The following is a 24,893-nucleotide window of genomic DNA, read 5'->3' as shown; positions in this document are numbered from 1 at the left end:
TAGATGTCCTGCAAAGCATACTGACATTAAAATAATGCAGAGCAGGGGCTTCCCTTGTGGTGCAATGTTTGGGAATCCACCTGCCGATGAAGCGGATATGGGTTCGAGCCCTGGTCCACCAAGATCTCACATGCTGCGGAGTACTTAAGCCCGTGAACCACAACGACTGAGCCTGCGCTCTAGAGCCCGGGAGCCACAACGACTGAGCCCGCATGCCAGAACTAATGAAGTCCACGTGCCTAGAGCCTGTGTTCCACAAGAAGAGGAGTCACCGCAATTAGAAGCCCGCGCACCGCAACAAAGAGAAGCCCCCGCTCGCTGCAACTAGACAAAGCTCACATGCAGCAACGACGACCCAACACAGTAAAAAAAAAATGATATATTAAATAAATAAATAAATAGATAGATAGATAAACAAATAAATAAATAAATAAACTAATGCAGAGCAGTGGCTACGGCCTCCTGAAAACTGCTGCACGCCTCCGCTTCTGCACGGCAATTCAGGGCCTTACCTTGAGGCAATTGCTCACGCTGAGTGTCCCGTTAGCGCCACAGCATGGTAGGATGCTGACTTTCTCCTCGAGCAGAGTGACTTCAGGTACGAGGCCCTCGAAGAATTCTACGCAGAGTGTTTTCTCATGGCAGCTCAGACGGGGGCCGTGACGAACACTTCCAGGGCACGTCGCACTGGCTAGAAATGTGTTCCTGGGGCTGTTCCAGTGCTCTGGAAATGTAGCTCTCCTTAAGGAACAGGCAGTGTGTTGCCCATCACTCGGCATATACAGCGGGCCTACGAGGGACCGACCTTTGGGCCTCGATGTTGCTCAGCAGGCCCACAGGAGTCTGGAGGTACTCAGGGTACTTGGAGGGAAAATGATGCACACCCGAGAGTCCTACGAATCCTGAAAAGGGTACTTCCTTTAAAATAAAGCAGAACAGGGGCTTCCCTGGTGGCGCAGTGGTTGAGAATATGCCTGCCAAAGCAGGGGACACGGGTTCAAGACCTGGTCTGAGAGGATCAAACATGCCGCGGAGAAACTGGGCCCGTGGGCCACAATGACTGAACCTGCGCGTCTGGAGCCTGTGCTCCACAACAAGAGAGGCCGCGAAAGTGAGAGGCCCGCGCACCGCGATGAAGAGTGGCCCCAATTGCCGCAACTGGAGAGAGCCCTAGCACAGAAACGAAGACCCAACATAGCGATCAATCAATCAAAAACTAAACCTTAAAAAAAAATAAAAACTAAAAAAATAAAATAAAATCAAGCAGAACAGCGACTAAGACCTCATGGAAACAGCTGCATGCCTCCCTTTCTGCGCGGCTACTCAGGGACTTACCTCGAGGCCAGTACTCACGTTGAGTTTCCCTTTAGCTCTAGGGCGTGGCAGGATGAGCTCCAACCCACCCATCGAAGCAGCCGGCATAGCTAGAGAAAACTCATTTTCTACCCAGAGCCATGCCTACAGTTGCTAGGGGCCTGTCAACAGCAGTCAATTTCAAGTAGCTTCAAGGCAGCATGAATGGAGCTTTCAAAATGGGAAAGCAAGGCTAGTTCCATCAGGCCCCCATTTCCAAGGGCACACGCAGCATATATCCCGGTGCTTTCTAAGAAGTCCAAAGAGACACAGGTTACCCTGTGGTTCCTTCCCTGAATCAACTCCTCGAAGCAGGGTGTTCTGCAAATAGCGAACTGCCTCAACGAAGGAACGCCCCAGCTAGGCCTCCGGGCCCGTGGCTCTTCAAAAGCCTGAAGTGTTACCGAGGAACTGGGCTTTAGTTGCAGGCGGAACGCAAGCCGACTTTCTCTTGGAGGCAGGGTGACTTCAGGCAGGGACTCCCAGATGGAATACGAAGCCGAGGGTTTTTCTCAGTGCAGCTCAGACTTGGGCAATGAGCCAGACTTGCACGGCACGTTGGACCTGCTAGAACGGTGTTCGTGTACCTGTTCGACTGCTGGGGAATTCAAGCTGTCCCAAGAAGGAGTGCAGTGTGTTGCCCTACACTCGGCATACACAGAGTGGCTCCGAAGGGCTATGGGCCTGGATGTGGCTTAGCGGGCCCATGGGGGCCTCGGGGTACTCAGTGTTCTTGCAGGAAATAGGGTGCCCACGCGAGGCTCCTAGATGTCCTGCAAAGCATACTGACATTAAAATAATGCAGAGCAGGGGCTTCCCTTGTGGTGCAATGTTTGGGAATCCACCTGCCGATGAAGCGGACATGGGTTCGAGCCCTGGTCCACCAAGATCTCACATGCTGCGCAGTACTTAAGCCCGTGAACCACAACGACTGAGCCTGCGCTCTAGAGCCCGGCAGCCACAACGACTGAGCCCGCATGCCAGAACTAATGAAGTCCACGTGCCTAGAGCCTGTGCTCCACAAGAAGAGGAGTCACCGCAATTAGCAGCCCGCGCACCGAAACGAAGAGTAGCGCCCGCTCGCTGCAACTAGAGAAAGCTCACATGGAGCAACGACGACCCAACACAGTAAAAAAAAAAATGATATATTAAATAAATAAATAAATAAATAGATAGATGAACAAATAAATAAATAAATAAACTAATGCAGAGCAGTGGCTACGGCCTCCTGAAAACTGCTGCACGCCTCCGCTTCTGCACGGCAATTCAGGGCCTTACCTTGAGGCAAGTGCTCACGCTGAGTGTCCCGTTAGCGCCACAGCATGGTAGGATGCTGACTTTCTCCTCGAGCAGAGTGACTTCCGGTACGAGGCCCTCGAAGAATTCTACGCAGAGTGTTTTCTCGTGGCAGCTCAGACGGGGGCCGTGACGAACACTTCCAGGGCATGTCCCACTGGCTAGAAATGTGGTCCTGAGGTTGTTCCAGTGCTCTGGAAATGTAGCTGTCCTTAAGGAACGTGCAGTGTGTTGCCCATCACTCGGCATACACCGAGGGCCTCCGAGGGACCGACCTTTGGGCCTCGATGTGGCTCAGCAGGCCCACAGGTGTCTGGAGGTACTCAGGGTTCTTGGAGCGAAAATGATGCACACCCGAGGGGCCTACGAGTCCTGAAAAGGGTACTTCCTTTAAAATAAAGCAGAACAGGGGCTTCCCTGGTGGCGCAGTGGTTGAGAATATGCCTGCCAATGCAGGGGACTCGAGTTCGAGCACTGGTCTGAGACGATCACACATGCCGCGGAGAAACTAGGCCCGTCGGCCACAATGACTGAACCTGCGCGTCTGGAGCCTGTGCTCCGCAACAAGAGAGTCCGCGATAGTGAGAGGCCCGCGCACTGCGATTAAGAGTGGCCCCAATTGCCGCAACTGGAGAGAGCCCTAGCACAGAAACGAAGACCCAACATAGCGATCAATCAATCAAAAAATAAACCTTAAAAAAAAATAAAAAATAAAAAAATAAAATAAAATCAAGCAGAACAGCGACTAAGACCTCATGGAAACAGCTGCATGCCTCCCTTTCTTCGCGGCTACTCAGGGACTTACCTCGAGGACAGTACTCACGTTGAGGTTCCCTTTAGCTCTAGAGCGTGGCAGGATGAGCTCCAACCCGCCCATCGAAGCAGCCGGCATAGCTAGAGAAAACTCATTTTCTACCCAGAGCCATGCCTACAGTGGCTAGTGGCCTGTCAACAGCACTCAATTTCAAGTAGCTTCAAGGCAGCATGAATGGAGCTTTCAAAATGGGAAAGCAAGGCTAGTTCCATCAGGCCCCCATTTCCAAGGGCACACGCAGCATATATCCCGGTGCTTTCTAAGAAGTCCAAAGAGACACAGCTTACCCTGTGGTTCCTTCCCTGAATCAACTCCTCGCAGCAGGGTGTTCTGCAAATAGCGAACTGCCTCAACGAAGGAACGCCCCAGCTAGGCCTCCGGGCCCGTGGCTCTTCAAAAGCCTGCAGTGTTACCAGAGGAACTGGGCTTTAGTTGCAGGCGGAACGCAAGCCGACTTTCTCTTGGAGGCAGGGAGACTTCAGGCAGGGACTCCCAGATGGAATACGAAGCCGAGGGTTTTTCTCAGTGCAGCTCAGACTTGGGCAATGAGCCAGACTTGCACGGCACGTTGGACCTGCTAGAACGGTGTTCGTGGACCTGTTCGAGTGCTGGGGAATTCAAGCTGTCCCAAGAAGGAGTGCAGTGTGTTGCCCTACACTCGGCATACACAGAGTGGCTCCGAAGGGCTATGGGCCTGGATGTGGCTTAGCGGGCCCATGGGGGCCTCGGGGTACTCAGTGTTCTTGCAGGAAATAGAGTGCCCACGCGAGGCTCCTAGATGTCGTGCAAAGCATACTGACATTAAAATAATGCAGAGCAGGGGTTTCCCTTGTGGTGCAATGTTTGGGAATCCATCTGCCGATGAAGCAGACATGGGTTCGAGCCCTGGTCCACCAAGATCTCACATGCTGCGGAGTACTTAAGCCCGTGAACCACAACGACTGAGCCTGCGCTCTAGAGACCGGGAGCCACAACGACTGAGCCCGCATGCCAGAACTAATGAAGTCCACGTGCCTAGAACCTGTGCTCCACAACAAGAGGAGTCACCGCAATTAGAAGCCCGCGCACCGCAACGAAGAGTAGCGCCCGCTCGCTGCAACTAGAGAAAGCTCACATGCAGCAACGACGACCCAACACAGTAAAAAAAAAAAAGATATATTAAATAAATAAATAAATAAATAGATAGATAAACAAATAAATAAATAAATAAACTAATGCAGAGCAGTGGCTACGGCCTCCTGAAAACTGCTGCATGCCTCCGCTTCTGCACGGCAATTCAGGGCCTTACCTTGAGGCAAGTGCTCACGCTGAGTGTCCCGTTAGCGCCACAGCATGGTAGGATGCTGACTTTCTCCTCGAGCAGAGTGACTTCAGGTACGAGGCCCTCGAAGAATTCTACGCAGAGTGTTTTCTCATGGCAGCTCAGACGGGGGCCGTGACGAACACTTCCAGGGCACGTCGCACTGGCTAGAAATGTGTTCCTGGGGCTGTTCCAGTGCTCTGGAAATGTAGCTGTCCTTAAGGAACGTGCAGTGTGTTGCCCATCACTCGGCATACACCGAGGGCCTCCGAGGGACCGACCTTTGGGCCTCGATGTGGCTCAGCAGGCCCACAGGTGTCTGGAGGTACTCAGGGTTCTTGGAGCGAAAATGATGCACACCCGAGGGGCCTACGAGTCCTGAAAAGGGTACTTCCTTTAAAATAAAGCAGAACAGGGGCTTCCCTGGTGGCGCAGTGGTTGAGAATATGCCTGCCAATGCAGGGGACTCGAGTTCGAGCACTGGTCTGAGACGATCACACATGCCGCGGAGAAACTAGGCCCGTCGGCCACAATGACTGAACCTGCGCGTCTGGAGCCTGTGCTCCGCAACAAGAGAGTCCGCGATAGTGAGAGGCCCGCGCACCGCGATGAAGAGTGACCCCAATTGCTGCAACTGGAGACAGCCCTAGCACAGAAACGTAGACCCAACATAGCGATCAATCAATCAAAAAATAAACCTTAAAAAAAATAAAAAATAAAAAAATAAAATAAAATCAAGCAGAACAGCGACTAAGACCTCATGGAAACAGCTGCATGCCTCCCTTTCTGTGCGGCTACTCAGGGACTTACCTCGAGGCCAGTACTCACGTTGAGTTTCCCTTTAGCTCTAGAGCGTGGCAGGATGAGCTCCAACCCGCCCATCGAAGCAGCCGGCATAGCTAGAGAAAACTCATTTTCTACCCAGAGCCATGCCTACAGTGGCTAGTGGCCTGTCAACAGCAGTCAATTTCAAGTAGCTTCAAGGCAGCATGAATGGAGCTTTCAAAATGAGAAAGCAAGGCTACTTCCATCAGGCCCCCATTTCCAAGGGCACACGCAGCATATATCCCGGTGCTTTCTAAGAAGTCCAAAGAGACACAGGTTACCCTGTGGTTCCTTCCCTGAATCAACTCCTCGCAGCAGGGTGTTCTGCAAATAGCGAACTGCCTCAACGAAGGAACGCCCCAGCTAGGCCTCCGGGCCCGTGGCTCTTCAAAAGCCTGCAGTGTTACCAGAAGAACTGGGCTTTAGTTGCAGGCAGAACGCAAGCCGACTTTCTCTTGGAGGCAGGGAGACTTCAGGCAGGGACTCCCAGATGGAATATGAAGCCGAGGGTTTTTCTCAGTGCAGCTAAGACTTGGGCAATGAGCCAGACTTGCACGGCACGTTGGACCTGCTAGAACGGTGTTCGTGGACCTGTTCGAGTGCTGGGGAATTCAAGCTGTCCCAAGAAGGATTGCAGTGTGTTGCCCTACACTCGGCATACACAGAGTGGCTCCGAAGGGCTATGGGCCTGGATGTGGCTTAGCGGGCCCATGGGGGCCTCGGGGTACTCAGTGTTCTTGCAGGAAATAGGGTGCCCACGCGAGGCTCCTAGATGTCCTGCAAAGCATACTGACATTAAAATAATGCAGAGCAGGGGCTTCCCTTGTGGTGCAATGTTTGGGAATCCACCTGCCGATGAAGCGGACATGGGTTCGAGCCCTGGTCCACCAAGATCTCACATGCTGCGGAATACTTAAGCCCGTGAACCACAACGACTGAGCCTGCGCTGTAGAGCCCGGGAGCCACAACGACTGAGCCCGCATGCCAGAACTAATGAAGTCCACGTGCCTAGAGCCTGTGCTCCACAACAAGAGGAGTCACTGCAATTAGAAGCCCGCGCACCGCAACGAAGAGTAGCCCCCGCTCGCTGCAACTAGAGAAAGCTCACATGCAGCAACGACGACCCAACACAGTAAAAAAAAAAAAAGATATATTAAATAAATAAATAAATAAATAGATAGATAAACAAATAAATAAATAAATAAACTAATGCAGAGCAGTGGCTACGGCCTCCTGAAAACTGCTGCACGCCTCTGCTTCTGCACGGCAATTCAGGGCCTTACCTTGAGGCAATTGCTCACGCTGAGTGTCCCGTTAGCGCCACAGCATGGTAGGATGCTGACTTTCTCCTCGAGCAGAGTGACTTCAGGTACGAGGCCCTCGAAGAATTCTACGCAGAGTGTTTTCTCATGGCAGCTCAGACGGGGGCCGTGACGAACACTTCCAGGGCACGTCGCACTGGCTAGAAATGTGGTCCTGGGGCTGTTCCAGTGCTCTGGAAATGTAGCTCTCCTTAAGGAACAGGCAGTGTGTTGCCCATCACTCGGCATATACAGCGGGCCTCCGAGGGACCGACTTTGGGCCTCGATGTTGCTCAGCAGGCCCACAGGAGTCTGGAGATACTCAGGTTTCTTGGAGGGAAAATGATGCACACCCGAGAGTCCTACGAATCCTGAAAAGGGTACTTCCTTTAAAATAAAGCAGAACAGGGGCTTCCCTGGTGGCTTAGTGGTTGAGAATATGCCTGCCAAAGCAGGGGACACGGGTTCGAGCCCTGGTCTGAGAGGATCAAACATGCCGCGGAGAAACTGGGCCCGTGGGCCACAATGACTGAACCTGCGCATCTGGAGCCTGTGCTCCACAACAAGAGAGGCCGCGATAGTGAGAGGCCCGCGCACCGCGATGAAGAGTGGCCCCATTTGCCGCAACTGGAGAGAGCCCTAGCACAGAAACGAAGACCCAACATAGCGATCAATCAATCAAAAAATAAACCTTAAAAAAAATAAAAAATAAAAAAATAAAATAAAATCAAGCAGAACAGCGACTAAGACCTCATGGAAACAGCTGCATGCCTCCCTTTCTGCGCGGCTAATCAGGGACTTACCTCGAGGCCAGTACTCACGTTGAGTTTCCCTTTAGCTCTAGAGCGTGGCAGAATGAGCTCCAACCCGCCCATCGAAGCAGCCGGCATAGCTAGAGAAAACTCATTTTCTACCCAGAGCCATGCCTACAGTGGCTAGTGGCCTGTCAACAGCAGTCAATTTCAAGTAGCTTCAAGGCAGCATGAATGGAGCTTTCAAAATGGGAAAGCAAGGCTAGTTCCATCAGGCCCCCATTTCCAAGGGCACACGCAGCATATATCCCGGTGCTTTCTAAGAAGTCCAAAGAGACACAGGTTACCCTGTGGTTCCTTCCCTGAATCAACTCCTCGAAGCAGGGTGTTCTGCAAATAGCGAACTGCCTCAACGAAGGAACACCCCAGCTAGGCTTCCGGGCCCGTGGCTCTTCAAAAGCCTGAAGTGTTACCGAGGAACTGGGCTTTAGTTGCAGTCGGAACGCAAGCCGACTTTCTCTTGGAGGCAGGGTGACTTCAGGCAGGGACTCCCAGATGGAATACGAAGCCGAGGGTTTTTCTCAGTGCAGCTCAGACTTGGGCAATGAGCCAGACTTGCACGGCACGTTGTACCTGCTAGAACGGTGTTCGTATACCTGTTCGAGTGCTGGGGAATTGAAGCTGTCCCAAGAAGGAGTGCAGTGTGTTGCCCTACACTCGGCATACACAGAGTGGCTCCGAAGGGCTATGGGCCTGGATGTGGCTTAGTGGGCCCATGGGGGCCTCGGGGTACTCAGTGTTCTTGCAGGAAATAGGGTGCCCACGCGAGGCTCCTAGATGTCCTGCAAAGCATACTGACATTAAAATAATGCAGAGCAGGGGCTTCCCTTGTGGTGCAATGTTTGGGAATCCACCTGCCGATGAAGCGGATATGGGTTCGAGCCCTGGTCCACCAAGATCTCACATGCTGCGGAGTACTTAAGCCCGTGAACCACAACGACTGAGCCTGCGCTGTAGAGCCCGGGAGCCACAACGACTGAGCCCGCATGCCAGAACTAATGAAGTCCACGTGCCTAGAGCCTGTGTTCCACAAGAAGAGGAGTCACCGCAATTAGAAGCCCGCGCACCGCAACGAAGAGTAGCCCCCGCTCGCTGCAACTAGAGAAAGCTCACATGCAGCAACGACGACCCAACACAGTAAAAAAAAAAAATGATATATTAAATAAATAAATAAATAAATAGATAGATAAACAAATAAATAAATAAATAAACTAATGCAGAGCAGTGGCTACGGCCTCCTGAAAACTGCTGCACGCCTCCGCTTCTGCACGGCAATTCAGGGCCTTACCTTGAGGCAAGTGCTCACGCTGAGTGTCCCGTTAGCGCCACAGCATGGTAGGATGCTGACTTTCTCCTCGAGCAGAGTGACTTCAGGTACGAGGCCCTCGAAGAATTCTACGCAGAGTGTTTTCTCATGGCAGCTCAGACGGGGGCCGTGACGAACACTTCCAGGGCACGTCGCACTGGCTAGAAATGTGGTCCTGGGGCTGTTCCAGTGCTCTGGAAATGTAGCTCTCCTTAAGGAACAGGCAGTGTGTTGCCCATCACTCGGCATATACAGCGGGCCTCCGAGGGACCGACTTTGGGCCTCGATGTTGCTCAGCAGGCCCACAGGAGTCTGGAGGTACTCAGGGTTCTTGGAGGGAAAATTATGCACACCCGAGAGTCCTACGAATCCTGAAAAGGGTACTTCCTTTAAAATAAAGCAGAACAGGGGCTTCCCTGGTGGCTTAGTGGTTGAGAATATGCCTGCCAAAGCAGGGGACACGGGTTCGAGCCCTGGTCTGAGAGGATCAAACATGCCGCGGAGAAACTAGGCCCGTGGGCCACAATGACTGAACCTGCGCATCAGGAGCCTGTGCTCCACAACAAGAGAGGCCGCGATAGTGAGAGGCCCGCGCACCGCGATGAAGAGTGGCCCCATTTGCCGCAACTGGAGAGAGCCCTAGCACAGAAACGAAGACCCAACATAGCGATCAATCAATCAAAAACTAAACCTTAAAAAAAAATAAAAAATAAAAAAATAAAATAAAATCAAGCAGAACAGCGACTAAGACCTCATGGAAACAGCTGCATGCCTCCCTTTCAGCGCGGCTACTCAGGGACTTACTTCGAAGACAGTACTCATGTAGAGTTTCCCTTTAGCTCTGGAGCGTGGCAGGATGAGCTCCACCCCGGCCATCAAAGCAGCCAGCATAGCTAGAGAAAACTCATTTTCTACCCAGAGCCATGCGTACAGTTGCTAGGGGCCTGTCAACAGCAGTCAATTTCAAGTAGCTTCAAGGCAGCATGAACGGAGCTTTCAAAATGGGAAAGCAAGGCTAGTTCCATCAGGCCCCCATTTCCAAGGGCACACGCAGCATATATCCCGGTGCTTTCTAAGAAGTCCAAAGAGACACAGGTTACCCTGTGGTTCCTTCCCTGTATCAACTCCTCGCAGCAGGGTGTTCTGCAAATAGCGAACTGCCTCAACGAAGGAACGCCCCAGCTAGGCCTCCGGGCCCGTGGCTCTTCAAAAGCCTGCAGTGTTACCAGAGGAACTGGGCTTTAGTTGCAGGCGGAACGCAAGCCGACTTTCTCTTGGAGGCAGGGAGACTTCAGGCAGGGACTCCCAGATGGAATACGAAGCCGAGGGTTTTTCTCAGTGCAGCTCAGACTTGGGCAATGAGCCAGACTTGCACGGCACGTTGGACCTGCTAGAACGGTGTTCGTGGACCTGTTCGAGTGCTGGGGAATTCAAGCTGTCCCAAGAAGGAGTGCAGTGTGTTGCCCTACACTCGGCATACACAGAGTGGCTCCGAAGGGCTATGGGCCTGGATGTGGCTTAGCGGGCCCATGGGGGCCTCGGGGTACTCAGTGTTCTTGCAGGAAATAGGGTGCCCACGCGAGGCTCCTAGATGTCCTGCAAAGCATACTGACATTAAAATAATGCAGAGCAGGGGCTTCCCTTGTGGTGCAATGTTTGGGAATCCATCTGCCGATGAAGCGGACATGGGTTCGAGCCCTGGTCCACCAAGATCTCACATGCTGTCCAGTACTTAAGCCCATGAACCACAACGACTGAGCCTGCGCTCTAGAGACCAGGAGCCACAACGACTGAGCCCGCAAGCCAGAACTAATGAAGTCCACGTGCCTAGAGCCTGTGCTCCACAACAAGAGGAGTCACCGCAATTAGAAGCCCGCGCACCGCAACGAAGAGTAGCCCCCGCTCGCTGCAACTAGAGAAAGCTCACATGCAGCAACGATGACCCAACACAGTAAAAAAAAAAAAAGATATATTAAATAAATAAATAAATAAATAGATAGATAAACAAATAAATAAATAAATAAACTAATGCAGAGCAGTGGCTACGGCCTCCTGAAAACTGCTGCACGCCTCCGCTTCTGCACGGCAATTCAGGGCCTTACCTTGAGGCAAGTGCTCACGCTGAGTGTCCCGTTAGCGCCACAGCATGGTAGGATGCTGACTTTCTCCTCGAGCAGAGTGACTTCAGGTACGAGGCCCTCGAAGAATTCTACGCAGAGTGTTTTCTCATGGCAGCTCAGACGGGGGCCGTGACGAACACTTCCAGGGCACGTCGCACTGGCTAGAAATGTTTTCCTGGGGCTGTTCCAGTGCTCTGGAAATGTAGCTCTCCTTAAGGAACAGGCAGTGTGTTGCCCGTCACTCGGCATACACAGAGGGCCTCCGAGGGACCGACCGTTGGGCCTCTATGTTGCTCAGCAGGCCCACAGGTGTCTGGAGGTACTCAGGGTTCTTGGAGCGAAAATGATGCACACCCGAGGGGCCTACGAGTCCTGAAAAGGGTACTTCCTTTAAAATAAAGCAGAACAGGGGCTTCCCTGGTGGCGCCCTGGTTGAGAATATGCCTGCCCATGCAGGGGACTCGAGTTCGAGCACTGGTCTGAGACGATCACACATGCCGCGGAGAAACTAGGCCCGTCGGCCACAATGACTGAACCTGCGCGTCTGGAGCCTGTGCTCCGCAACAAGAGAGTCCGCGATAGTGAGAGGCCCGCGCACCGCGATGAAGAGTGGCCCCATTTGCCGCAACTGGAGAGAGCCCTAGCACAGAAACGAAGACCCAACATAGCGATCAATCAATCAAAAACTAAACCTTAAAAAAAAATAAAAAATAAAAATATAAAATAAAATCAAGCAGAACAGCGACTAAGACCTCATGGAAACAGCTGCATGCCTCCCTTTCAGCGCGGCTACTCAGGGACTTACTTCGAAGACAGTACTCACGTAGAGTTTCCCTTTAGCTCTGGAGCGTGGCAGGATGAGCTCCACCCCGGCCATCGAAGCAGCCAGCATAGCTAGAGAAAACTCATTTTCTACCCAGAGCAATGCCTACAGTGGCTAGTGGCCTGTCAACAGCAGTCAATTTCAATTAGCTTCAAGGCAGCATGAATGGAGCTTTCAAAATGGGAAAGCAAGGCTAGTTCCATCAGGCCCCCATTTCCAAGGGCACACGCAGCATATATCCCGGTGCTTTCTAAGAAGTCCAAAGAGACACAGGTTACCCTGTGGTTCCTTCCCTGAATCAACTCCTCGAAGCAGGGTGTTCTGCAAATAGCGAACTGCCTCAACGAAGGAACACCCCAGCTAGGCTTCCGGGCCCGTGGCTCTTCAAAAGCCTGAAGTGTTACCGAGGAACTGGGCTTTAGTTGAAGTCGGAACGCAAGCCGACTTTCTCTTGGAGGCAGGGTGACTTCAGGCAGGGACTCCCAGATGGAATACGAAGCCGAGGGTTTTTCTCAGTGCAGCTCAGACTTGGGCAATGAGCCAGACTTGCACGGCACGTTGTACCTGCTAGAACGGTGTTCGTATACCTGTTCGAGTGCTGGGGAATTGAAGCTGTCCCAAGAAGGAGTGCAGTGTGTTGCCCTACACTCGGCATACACAGAGTGGCTCCGAAGGGCTATGGGCCTGGATGTGGCTTAGTGGGCCCATGGGGGCCTCGGGGTACTCAGTGTTCTTGCAGGAAATAGGGTGCCCACGCGAGGCTCCTAGATGTCCTGCAAAGCATACTGACATTAAAATAATGCAGAGCAGGGGCTTCCCTTGTGGTGCAATGTTTGGGAATCCACCTGCCGATGAAGCGGATATGGGTTCGAGCCCTGGTCCACCAAGATCTCACATGCTGCGGAGTACTTAAGCCCGTGAACCACAACGACTGAGCCTGCGCTGTAGAGCCCGGGAGCCACAACGACTGAGCCCGCATGCCAGAACTAATGAAGTCCACGTGCCTAGAGCCTGTGTTCCACAAGAAGAGGAGTCACCGCAATTAGAAGCCCGCGCACCGCAACGAAGAGTAGCCCCCGCTCGCTGCAACTAGAGAAAGCTCACATGCAGCAACGACGACCCAACACAGTAAAAAAAAAAAATGATATATTAAATAAATAAATAAATAAATAGATAGATAAACAAATAAATAAATAAATAAACTAATGCAGAGCAGTGGCTACGGCCTCCTGAAAACTGCTGCACGCCTCCGCTTCTGCACGGCAATTCAGGGCCTTACCTTGAGGCAAGTGCTCACGCTGAGTGTCCCGTTAGTGCCACAGCATGGTAGGATGCTGACTTTCTCCTCGAGCAGAGTGACTTCAGGTACGAGGCCCTCGAAGAATTCTACACAGAGTGTTTTCTCATGGCAGCTCAGACGGGGGCCGTGACGAACACTTCCAGGGCACGTCGCACTGGCTAGAAATGTGGTCCTGGGGCTGTTCCAGTGCTCTGGAAATGTAGCTCTCCTTAAGGAACAGGCAGTGTGTTGCCCATCACTCGGCATATACAGCGGGCCTCCGAGGGACCGACTTTGGGCCTCGATGTTGCTCAGCAGGCCCACAGGAGTCTGGAGGTACTCAGGGTTCTTGGAGGGAAAATGATGCACACCCGAGAGTCCTACGAATCCTGAAAAGGGTACTTCCTTTAAAATAAAGCAGAACAGGGGCTTCCCTGGTGGCTTAGTGGTTGAGAATATGCCTGCCAAAGCAGGGGACACGGGTTCGAGCCCTGGTCTGAGAGGATCAAACATGCCGCGGAGAAACTAGGCCCGTGGGCCACAATGACTGAACCTGCGCATCTGGAGCCTGTGCTCCACAACAAGGGAGGCCGCGATAGTGAGAGGCCCGCGCACCGCGATGAAGAGTGGCCCCATTTGCCGCAACTGGAGAGAGCCCTAGCACAGAAACGAAGACCCAACATAGCGATCAATCAATCAAAAACTAAACCTTAAAAAAAAATAAAAAATAAAAAAATAAAATAAAATCAAGCAGAACAGCGACTAAGACCTCATGGAAACAGCTGCATGCCTCCCTTTCAGCGCGGCTACTCAGGGACTTACTTCGAAGACAGTACTCACGTAGAGTTTCCCTTTAGCTCTGGAGCGTGGCAGGATGAGCTCCACCCCGGCCATCGAAGCAGCCAGCATAGCTAGAGAAAACTCATTTTCTACCCAGAGCCATGCGTACACTTGCTAGGGGCCTGTCAACAGCAGTCAATTTCAAGTAGCTTCAAGGCAGCATGAACGGAGCTTTCAAAATGGGAAAGCAAGGCTAGTTCCATCAGGCCCCCATTTCCAAGGGCACACGCAGCATATATCCCGGTGCTTTCTAAGAAGTCCAAAGAGACACAGGTTACCCTGTGGTTCCTTCCCTGAATCAACTCCTCGCAGCAGGGTGTTCTGCAAATAGCGAACTGCCTCAACGAAGGAACGCCCCAGCTAGGCCTCCGGGCCCGTGGCTCTTCAAAAGCCTGCAGTGTTACCAGAGGAACTGGGCTTTAGTTGCAGGCGGAACGCAAGCCGACTTTCTCTTGGAGGCAGGGAGACTTCAGGCAGGGACTCCCAGATGGAATACGAAGCCGAGGGTTTTTCTCAGTGCAGCTCAGACTTGGGCAATGAGCCAGACTTGCACGGCACGTTGGACCTGCTAGAACGGTGTTCGTGGACCTGTTCGAGTGCTGGGGAATTCAAGCTGTCCCAAGAAGGAGTGCAGTGTGTTGCCCTACACTCGGCATACACAGAGTGGCTCCAAAGGGCTATGGGCCTGGATGTGGCTTAGCGGGCCCATGGGGGCCTTGGGGTACTCAGTGTTCTTGCAGGAAATAGGGTGCCCACGCGAGGCTCCTAGATGTCCTGCAAAGCATACTGACATTAAAATAATGCAGAGCAGGGGCTTCCCTTGTGGTGCAATGTTTGGGAATCCATCTGCCGATGAAGCGGACATGGGTTCGAGCCCTGGTCCACCAAGATCTCACATGCTGTCGAGTACTTAAGCCCATGAACCACAACGACTGAGCCTGCGCTCTAGAGACCAGGAGCCACAACGACTGAGCCCGCATGCCAGAACTAATGAAGTCCACGTGCCTAGAGCCTGTGCTCCACAACAAGAGGAGTCACCGCAATTAGAAGCCCGCGCACCGCAACGAAGAGTAGCCCCCGCTCGCTGCAACTAGAGAAAGCTCACATGCAGCAACGACGACCCAACACAGTAAAAAAAAAAAAAGATATATTAAATAAATAAATAAATAAATAGATAGATAAACAAATAAATAAATAAATAAACTAATGCAGAGCAGTGGGTACGGCCTCCTGAAAACTGCTGCACGCCTCCGCTTCTGCACGGCAATTCAGGGCCTTACCTTGAGGCAAGTGCTCACGCTGAGTGTCCCGTTAGCGCCACAGCATGGTAGGATGCTGACTTTCTCCTCGAGCAGAGTGACTTCAGGTACGAGGCCCTCGAAGAATTCTACGCAGAGTGTTTTCTCATGGCAGCTCAGACGGGGGCCGTGACGAACACTTCCAGGGCACGTCGCACTGGCTAGAAATGTGTTCCTGGGGCTGTTCCAGTGCTCTGGAAATGTAGCTCTCCTTAAGGAACAGGCAGTGTGTTGCCCGTCACTCGGGATACACAGAGGGCCTCCGAGGGACCGACCGTTGGGCCTCTATGTTGCTCAGCAGGCCCACAGGTGTCTGGAGGTACTCAGGGTTCTTGGAGCGAAAATGATGCACACCCGAGGGGCCTACGAGTCATGAAAAGGGTACTTCCTTTAAAATAAAGCAGAACAGGGGCTTCCCTGGTGGCGCAGTGGTTGAGAATATGCCTGACAATGCAGGGGACTCGGGTTCGAGCACTGGTCTGAGACGATCACACATGCCGCGGAGAAACTAGGCCCGTCGGCCACAATGACTGAACCTGCGCGTCTGGAGCCTGTGCTCCGCAACAAGAGAGTCCGCGATAGTGAGAGGCCCGCGCACCGCGATGAAGAGTGGCCCCAATTGCCACAACTGGAGAGAGCCCTAGCACAGAAACGAAGACCCAACATAGCGATCAATCAATCAAAAAATAAACCTTAAAAAAAAATAAAAAATAAAAAAATAAAATAAAATCAAGCAGAACAGCGACTAAGACCTCATGGAAACAGCTGCATGCCTCCCTTTCTGCGCGGCTACTCAGGGACTTACCTCGAGGCCAGTACTCACGTTGAGTTTCCCTTTAGCTCTAGAGCGTGGCAGGATGAGCTCCAACCCACCCATCGAAGCAGCCGGCATAGCTAGAGAAAACTCATTTTCTACCCAGAGCCATGCCTACAGTTGCTAGGGGCCTGTCAACAGCAGTCAATTTCAAGTAGCTTCAAGGCAGCATGAATGGAGCTTTCAAAATGGGAAAGCAAGGCTAGTTCCATCAGGCCCCCATTTCCAAGGGCACACACAGCATATTTCCCGGTGCTTTCTAAGAAGTCCAAAGAGACACAGGTTACCCTGTGGTTCCTTCCCTGAATCAACTCCTCGAAGCAGGGTGTTCTGCAAATAGCGAACTGCCTCAACGAAGGAACGCCCCAGCTAGGCCTCCGGGCCCGTGGCTCTTCAAAAGCCTGAAGTGTTACCGAGGAACTGGGCTTTAGTTGCAGTCGGAACGCAAGCCGACTTTCTCTTGGAGGCAGGGTGACTTCAGGCAGGGACTCCCAGATGGAATACGAAGCCGAGGGTTTTTCTCAGTGCAGCTCAGACTTGGGCAATGAGCCAGACTTGCACGGCACGTTGGACCTGCTAGAACGGTGTTCGTGTACCTGTTCGAGTGCTGGGGAATTCAAGCTGTCCCAAGAAGGAGTGCAGTGTGTTGCCCTACACTCGGCATACACAGAGTGGCTCCGAAGGGCTATGGGCCTGGATGTGGCTTAGCGGGCCCATGGGGGCCTCGGGGTACTCAGTGTTCTTGCAGGAAATAGGGTGCCCACGCGAGGCTCCTAGATGTCCTGCAAAGCATACTGACATTAAAATAATGCAGAGCAGGGGCTTCCCTTGTGGTGCAATGTTTGGGAATCCACCTACCGATGAAGCGGACATGGGTTCGAGCCCTGGTCCACCAAGATCTCACATACTGCGCAGTACTTAAGCCCGTGAACCACAACGACTGAGCCTGCGCTCTAGAGCCCGGCAGCCACAACGACTGAGCCCGCATGCCAGAACTAATGAAGTCCACGTGCCTAGAGCCTGTGCTCCACAAGAAGAGGAGTCACCGCAATTAGCAGCCCGCGCACCGAAACGAAGAGTAGCGCCCGCTCGCTGCAACTAGAGAAAGCTCACATGCAGCAACGACGACCCAACACAGTAAAAAAAAAAATGATATATTAAATAAATAAATAAATAAATAGATAGATGAACAAATAAATAAATAAATAAACTAATGCAGAGCAGTGGCTACGGCCTCCTGAAAACTGCTGCACGCCTCCGCTTCTGCACGGCAATTCAGGGCCTTACCTTGAGGCAAGTGCTCACGCTGAGTGTCCCGTTAGCGCCACAGCATGGTAGGATGCTGACTTTCTCCTCGAGCAGAGTGACTTCAGGTACGAGGCCCTCGAAGAATTCTACGCAGAGTGTTTTCTCATGGCAGCTCAGACGGGGGCCGTGACGAACACTTCCAGGGCACGTCCCACTGGCTAGAAATGTGGTCCTGAGGTTGTTCCAGTGCTCTGGAAATGTAGCTGTCCTTAAGGAACGTGCAGTGTGTTGCCCATCACTCGGCATACACCGAGGGCCTCCGAGGGACCGACCTTTGGGCCTCGATGTGGCTCAGCAGGCCCACAGGTGTCTGGAGGTACTCAGGGTTCTTGGAGCGAAAATGATGCACACCCGAGGGGCCTACGAGTCCTGAAAAGGGTACTTCCTTTAAAATAAAGCAAAACAGGGGCTTCCCTGGTGGCGCAGTGGTTGAGAATATGCCTGCCAATGCAGGGGACTCGAGTTCGAGCACTGGTCTGAGACGATCACACATGCCGCGGAGAAACTAGACCCGTCGGCCACAATGACTGAACCTGCGCGTCTGGAGCCTGTGCTCCGCAACAAGAGAGTCCGCGATAGTGAGAGGCCCGCGCACCGCGATGAAGAGTGGCCCCAATTGCCGCAACTGGAGAGAGCCCTAGCACAGAAACGAAGACCCAACATAGCGATCAATCAATCAAAAAATAAACTTTAAAAAAAATAAAAAATAAAAAAATAAAATAAAATCAAGCAGAACAGCGACTAAGACCTCATGGAAACAGCTGCATGCCTCCCTTTCTGCGCGGCTACTCAGGGACTTTCCTCGAGGACAGTACTCACGTTGAGTTTCCCTTTAGCTCTAGAGCGTGGCAGGATGAGCTCCAACCCGCCCATCGAAGCAGCCGGCATAGCTAGAGAAAACTCATTTTCTACCCAGAGCCATGCCTACAGTGGCTAGTGGCCTGTCAACAGCACTCAATTTCAAGTAGCTTCAAGGCAGCATGAATGGAGCTTTCAAAATGGGAAAGCAAGGCTAGTTCCATCAGGCCCCCATTTCCAAGGGCACACGCAGCATATATCCCGGTGCTTTCTAAGAAGTCCAAAGAGACACAGGTTACCCTGTAGTTCCTTCCCTGAATCAACTCCTCGCAGCAGGGTGTTCTGCAAATAGCGAACTGCCTCAACGAAGGAACGCCCCAGCTAGGCCTCCGGGCCCGTGGCTCTTCAAAAGCCTGCAGTGTTACCAGAGGAACTGGGCTTTAGTTGCAGGCGGAACGCAAGCCGACTTTCTCTTGGAGGCAGGGAGACTTCAGGCAGGGACTCCCAGATGGAATACGAAGCCGAGGGTTTTTCTCAGTGCAGCTCAGACTTGGGCAATGAGCCAGACTTGCACGGCACGTTGGACCTGCTAGAACGGTGTTCGTGGACCTGTTCGAGTGCTGGGGAATTCAAGCTGTCCCAAGAAGGAGTGCAGTGTGTTGCCCTACACTCGGCATACACAGAGTGGCTCCGAAGGGCTATGGGCCTGGATGTGGCTTGGCGGGCCCATGGGGGTCTCGGGGTACTCAGTGTTCTTGCAGGAAATAGAGTGCCCACGCGAGGCTCCTAGATGTCGTGCAAAGCATACTGACATTAAAATAATGCAGAGCAGGGGCTTCCCTTGTGGTGCAATGTTTGGGAATCCATCTGCCGATGAAGCGGACATGGGTTCGAGCCCTGGTCCACCAAGATCTCACATGCTGCGGAGTACTTAAGCCCGTGAACCACAACGACTGAGCCTGCGCTCTAGAGACCGGGAGCCACAACGACTGAGCCCGCATGCCAGAACTAATGAAGTCCACGTGCCTAGAGCCTGTGCTCCACAACAAGAGGAGTCACCGCAATTAGAAGCCCGCGCACCGCAACGAAGAGTAGCACCCGCTCGCTGCAACTAGAGAAAGCTCACATGCAGCAACGACGACCCAACACAGTAAAAAAAAAAAAGATATATTAAATAAATAAATAAATAAATAGATAGATAAACAAATAAATAAATAAATAAACTAATGCAGAGCAGTGGCTACGGCCTCCTGAAAACTGCTGCACGCCTCCGCTTCTGCACGGCAATTCAGGGCCTTACCTTGAGGCAAGTGCTCACGCTGAGTGTCCCGTTAGCGCCACAGCATGGTAGGATGCTGACTTTCTCCTCGAGCAGAGTGACTTCAGGTACGAGGCCCTCGAAGAATTCTACGCAGAGTGTTTTCTCATGGCAGCTCAGACGGGGGCCGTGACGAACACTTCCAGGGCACTTCGCACTGGCTAGAAATGTGTTCCTGGGGCTGTTCCAGTGCTCTGGAAATGTAGCTCTCCTTAAGGAACAGGCAGTGTGTTGCCCGTCACTCGGCATACACAGAGGGCCTCCGAGGGACCGACCTTTGGGCCTCGAGGTTGCTCAGCAGGCCCACAGGAGTCTGGAGGTACTCAGGGTTCTTGGAGGGAAAATGATGCATACCCGAGGGGCCTACCAGTCCTGAAAAGGGTACTTCCTTTAAAATAAAGCAGAACAGGGGCTTCCCTGGTGGCGCAGTGGTTGAGAATATGCCTGCCAATGCAGGGGACTCGGGTTCGAGCACTGGTCTGAGACGATCACACATGCCGCGGAGAAACTAGGCCCGTCGGCCACAATGACTGAACCTGCGCGTCTGGAGCCTGTGCTCCGCAACAAGAGAGTCCGCGATAGTGAGAGGCCCGCGCACCGCGATGAAGAGTGGCCCCAATTGCCGCAACTGGAGAGAGCCCTAGCACAGAAACGAAGACCCAACATAGCGATCAATCAATCAAAAAATAAACCTTAAAAAAAAATAAAAAATAAAAAAATAAAATAAAATCAAGCAGAACAGCGACTAAGACCTCATGGAAACAGCTGCATGCCTCCCTTTCTGCGCGGCTACTCAGGGACTTACCTCGAGGCCAGTACTCACGTTGAGTTTCCCTTTAGCTCTAGAGCGTGGCAGGATGAGCTCCAACCCGCCCATCGAAGCAGCCGGCATAGCTAGAGAAAACTCATTTTCTACCCAGAGCCATGCCTACAGTGGCTAGTGGCCTGTCAACAGCACTCAATTTCAAGTAGCTTCAAGGCAGCATGAATGGAGCTTTCAAAATGGGAAAGCAAGGATAGTTCCATCAGGCCCCCATTTCCAAGGGCACACGCAGCATATTTCCCGGTGCTTTCTAAGAAGTCCAAAGAGACACAGGTTACCCTGTGGTTCCTTCCCTGAATCAACTCCTCGAAGCAGGGTGTTCTGCAAATAGTGAACTGCCTCAACGAAGGAACGCCCCAGCTAGGCCTCCGGGCCCGTGGCTCTTCAAAAGCCTGAAGTGTTACCGAGGAACTGGGCTTTAGTTGCAGTCGGAACGCAAGCCGACTTTCTCTTGGAGGCAGGGTGACTTCAGGCAGGGACTCCCAGATGGAATACGAAGCCGAGGGTTTTTCTCAGTGCAGCTCAGACTTGGGCAATGAGCCAGACTTGCACGGCACGTTGGACCTGCTAGAACGGTGTTCGTGTACCTGTTCGAGTGCTGGGGAATTCAAGCTGTCCCAAGAAGGAGTGCAGTGTGTTGCCCTACACTCGGCATACACAGAGTGGCTCCGAAGGGCTATGGGCCTGGATGTGGCTTAGCGGGCCCATGGGGGCCTCGGGGTACTCAGTGTTCTTGCAGGAAATAGGGTGCCCACGCGAGGCTCCTAGATGTCCTGCAAACCATACTGACATTAAAACAATGCAGAGCAGGGGCTTCCCTTGTGGTGCAATGTTTGGGAATCCACCTGCCGATGAAGCGGACATGGGTTCGAGCCCTGGTCCACCAAGATCTCACATGCTGCGGAGTACTTAAGCCCGTGAACCACAACGACTGAGCCTGCGCTGTAGAGCCCGGGAGCCACAACGACTGAGCCCGCATGCCAGAACTAATGAAGTCCACGTGCCTAGAGCCTGTGCTCCACAACAAGAGGAGTCACCGCAATTAGAAGCCCGCGCACCGCAACGAAGAGTAGCCCCCGCTCGCTGCAACTAGAGAAAGCTCACATGCAGCAACGACGACCCAACACAGTAAAAAAAAAAAAAAGATATATTAAATAAATAAATAAATAGATAGATAGATAAACAAATAAATAAATAAATAAACTAATGCAGAGCAGTGGCTACGGCCTCCTGAAAACTGCTGCACGCCTCCGCTTCTGCACGGCAATTCAGGGCCTTACCTTGAGGCAATTGCTCACGCTGAGTGTCCCGTTAGCGCCACAGCATGGAAGGATGCTGACTTTCTCCTCGAGCAGAGTGACTTCAGGTACGAGGCCCTCGAAGAATTCTACGCAGAGTGTTTTCTCATGGCAGCTCAGACGGGGGCCGTGACGAACACTTCCAGGGCACGTCGCACTGGCTAGAAATGTGGTCCTGGGGCTGTTCCAGTGCTCTGGAAATGTAGCTCTCCTTAAGGAACAGGCAGTGTGTTGCCCATCACTCGGCATATACAGCGGGCCTCCGAGGGACCGACCTTTGGGCCTCGATGTTGCTCAGCAGGCCCACAGGAGTCTGGAGGTACTCAGGTTTCTTGGAGGGAAAATGATGCACACCCGAGAGTCCTACGAATCCTGAAAAGGGTACTTCCTTTAAAATAAAGCAGAACAGGGGCTTCCCTGGTGGCGCAGTGGTTGAGAATATGCCTGCCAAAGCAGGAGACACAGGTTCGAGCCCTCATCTGAGAGGATCAAACATGCCGCGGAGAAACTGGGCCCGTGGGCCACAATGACTGAACCTGCGCGTCTGGAGCCTGTGCTCCACAACAAGAGAGGCCGCGATAGTGAGAGGCCCGCGCACCGCGATGAAGAGTGGCCCCATTTGCCGCAACTGGAGAGAGCCCTAGCACAGAAACGAAGACCCAACATAGCGATCAATCAATCAAAAACTAAACCTTAAAAAAAAATAAAAAATAAAAAAATAAAATAAAATCAAGCAGAACAGCGACTAAGACCTCATGGAAACAGCTGCATGCCTCCCTTTCAGCGCGGCTACTCAGGGACTTACTTCGAAGACAGTACTCACGTAGAGTTTCCCTTTAGCTCTGGAGCGTGGCAGGATGAGCTCCACCCCGGCCATCGAAGCAGCCGGCATAGCTAGAGAAAACTCATTTTCTACCCAGAGCAATGCCTACAGTGGCTAGTGGCCTGTCAACAGCAGTCAATTTCAATTAGCTTCAAGGCAGCATGAATGGAGCTTTCAAAATGGGAAAGCAAGGCTAGTTCCATCAGGCCCCCATTTCCAAGGGCACACGCAGCATATATCCCGGTGCTTTCTAAGAAGTCCAAAGAGACACAGGTTACCCTGTGGTTCCTTCCCTGAATCAACTCCTCGAAGCAGGGTGTTCTGCAAATAGCGAACTGCCTCAACGAAGGAACGCCCCAGCTAGGCCTCCGGGCCCGTGGCTCTTCAAAAGCCTGAAGTGTTACCGAGGAACTGGGCTTTAGTTGCAGTCGGAACGCAAGCCGACTTTCTCTTGGAGGCAGGGTGACTTCAGGCAGGGACTCCCAGATGGAATACGAAGCCGAGGGTTTTTCTCAGTGCAGCTCAGACTTGGGCAATGAGCCAGACTTGCACGGCACGTTGGACCTGCTAGAACGGTGTTCGTGTACCTGTTCGAGTGCTGGGGAATTCAAGCTGTCCCAAGAAGGAGTGCAGTGTGTTGCCCTACACTCGGCATACACAGAGTGGCTCCGAAGGGCTATGGGCCAAGACGTGGCTTAGCGGGCCCATGGGGACCTCGGGGTACTCAGTGTTCTTGCAGGGAATAGGGTGCCCACGCGAGGCTCCTAGATGTCTTGCAAAGCATACTGACATTAAAATAATGCAGAGCAGGGGCTTCCCTTGTGGTGCAATGTTTGGGAATCCACCTGCCGATGAAGCGGAAATGGGTTCGAGCCCTGGTCCACCAAGATCTCACATGCTGCGGAGTACTTAAGCCCGTGAACCACAACGACTGAGCCTGCGCTCTAGAGCCCGGCAGCCACAACGACTGAGCCCGCATGCCAGAACTAATGAAGTCCACGTGCCTAGAGCCTGTGCTCCACAAGAAGAGGAGTCACCGCAATTAGAAGCCCGCGCACCGCAACGAAGAGTAGCCCCCGCTCGCTGCAACTAGAGAAAGCTCACATGCAGCAACGACGACCCAACACAGTAAAAAAAAAAATGATATATTAAATAAATAAATAAATAAATAGATAGATAAACAAATAAATAAATAAATAAACTAATGCAGAGCAGTGGCTACGGCCTCCTGAAAACTGCTGCACGCCTCCGCTTCTGCACGGCAATTCAGGGCCTTACCTTGAGGCAAGTGCTCATGCTGAGTGTCCCGTTAGCGCCACAGCATGGTAGGATGCTGACTTTCTCCTCGAGCAGAGTGACTTCAGGTACGAGGCCCTCGAAGAATTCTACGCAGAGTGTTTTCTCATGGCAGCTCAGACGGGGGCCGTGACGAACACTTCCAGGGCACGTCCCACTGGCTAGAAATGTGGTCCTGAGGTTGTTCCAGTGCTCTGGAAATGTAGCTGTCCTTAAGGAACGTGCAGTGTGTTGCCCATCACTCGGCATACACCGAGGGCCTCCGAGGGACCGACCTTTGGGCCTCGATGTTTCTCAGCAGAACCACAGGTGTCTGGAGGTACTCAGGGTTCTTGGAGCGAAAATGATGCACACCCGAGGGGCTTACGAGTCCTGAAAAGGGTACTTCCTTTAAAATAAAGCAGAACAGGGGCTTCCCTGGTGGCGCAGTGGTTGAGAATATGCCTGCCAATGCAGGGGACTCGAGTTCGAGCACTGGTCTGAGACGATCACACATGCCGCGGAGAAACTAGGCCCGTCGGCCACAATGACTGAACCTGCGCGTCTGGAGCCTGTGCTCCGCAACAAGAGAGTCCGCGATAGTGAGAGGCCCGCGCACCGCGATGAAGAGTGGCCCCAATTGCCGCAACTGGAGAGAGCCCTAGCACAGAAACGAAGACCCAACATAGCGATCAATCAATCAAAAAATAAACCTTAAAAAAAAATAAAAAATAAAAAAATAAAATAAAATCAAGCAGAACAGCGACTAAGACCTCATGGAAACAGCTGCATGCCTCCCTTTCTGCGCGGCTACTCAGGGACTTACCTCGAGGCCAGTACTCACGTTGAGTTTCCCTTTAGCTCTAGAGTGTGGCAGGATGAGCTCCAACCCGCCCATCGAAGCAGCCGGCATAGCTAGAGAAAACTCATTTTCTACCCAGAGCCATGCCTACAGTGGCTAGTGGCCTGTCAACAGCACTCAATTTCAAGTAGCTTCAAGGCAGCATGAATGGAGCTTTCAAAATGGGAAAGCAAGGCTAGTTCCATCAGGCCCCCATTTCCAAGGGCA

General features: G+C 52.5%; 1 long non-coding RNA gene across 1 annotated transcript in view; it reads right to left on the bottom strand.

The window, feature by feature from the left end:
• LOC309650398 overlaps positions 1-24,893 on the bottom strand; it is a 963,470-nt gene that overhangs the window by 925,663 nt on the left and 12,914 nt on the right. The gene's annotated exons all lie outside the window — the stretch shown is intronic.

The sequence above is a fragment of the Balaenoptera physalus genome (genome assembly GCF_965194825.1).
Source record: "Balaenoptera physalus genome assembly, contig: SUPER_4_unloc_3, whole genome shotgun sequence".
NCBI classification, from domain to species: Eukaryota; Metazoa; Chordata; class Mammalia; order Artiodactyla; family Balaenopteridae; genus Balaenoptera; species Balaenoptera physalus.
The sequence above is the reverse complement of the archived record's forward strand: the minus strand, read 5'-3'. Positions and strand labels throughout refer to the sequence as shown.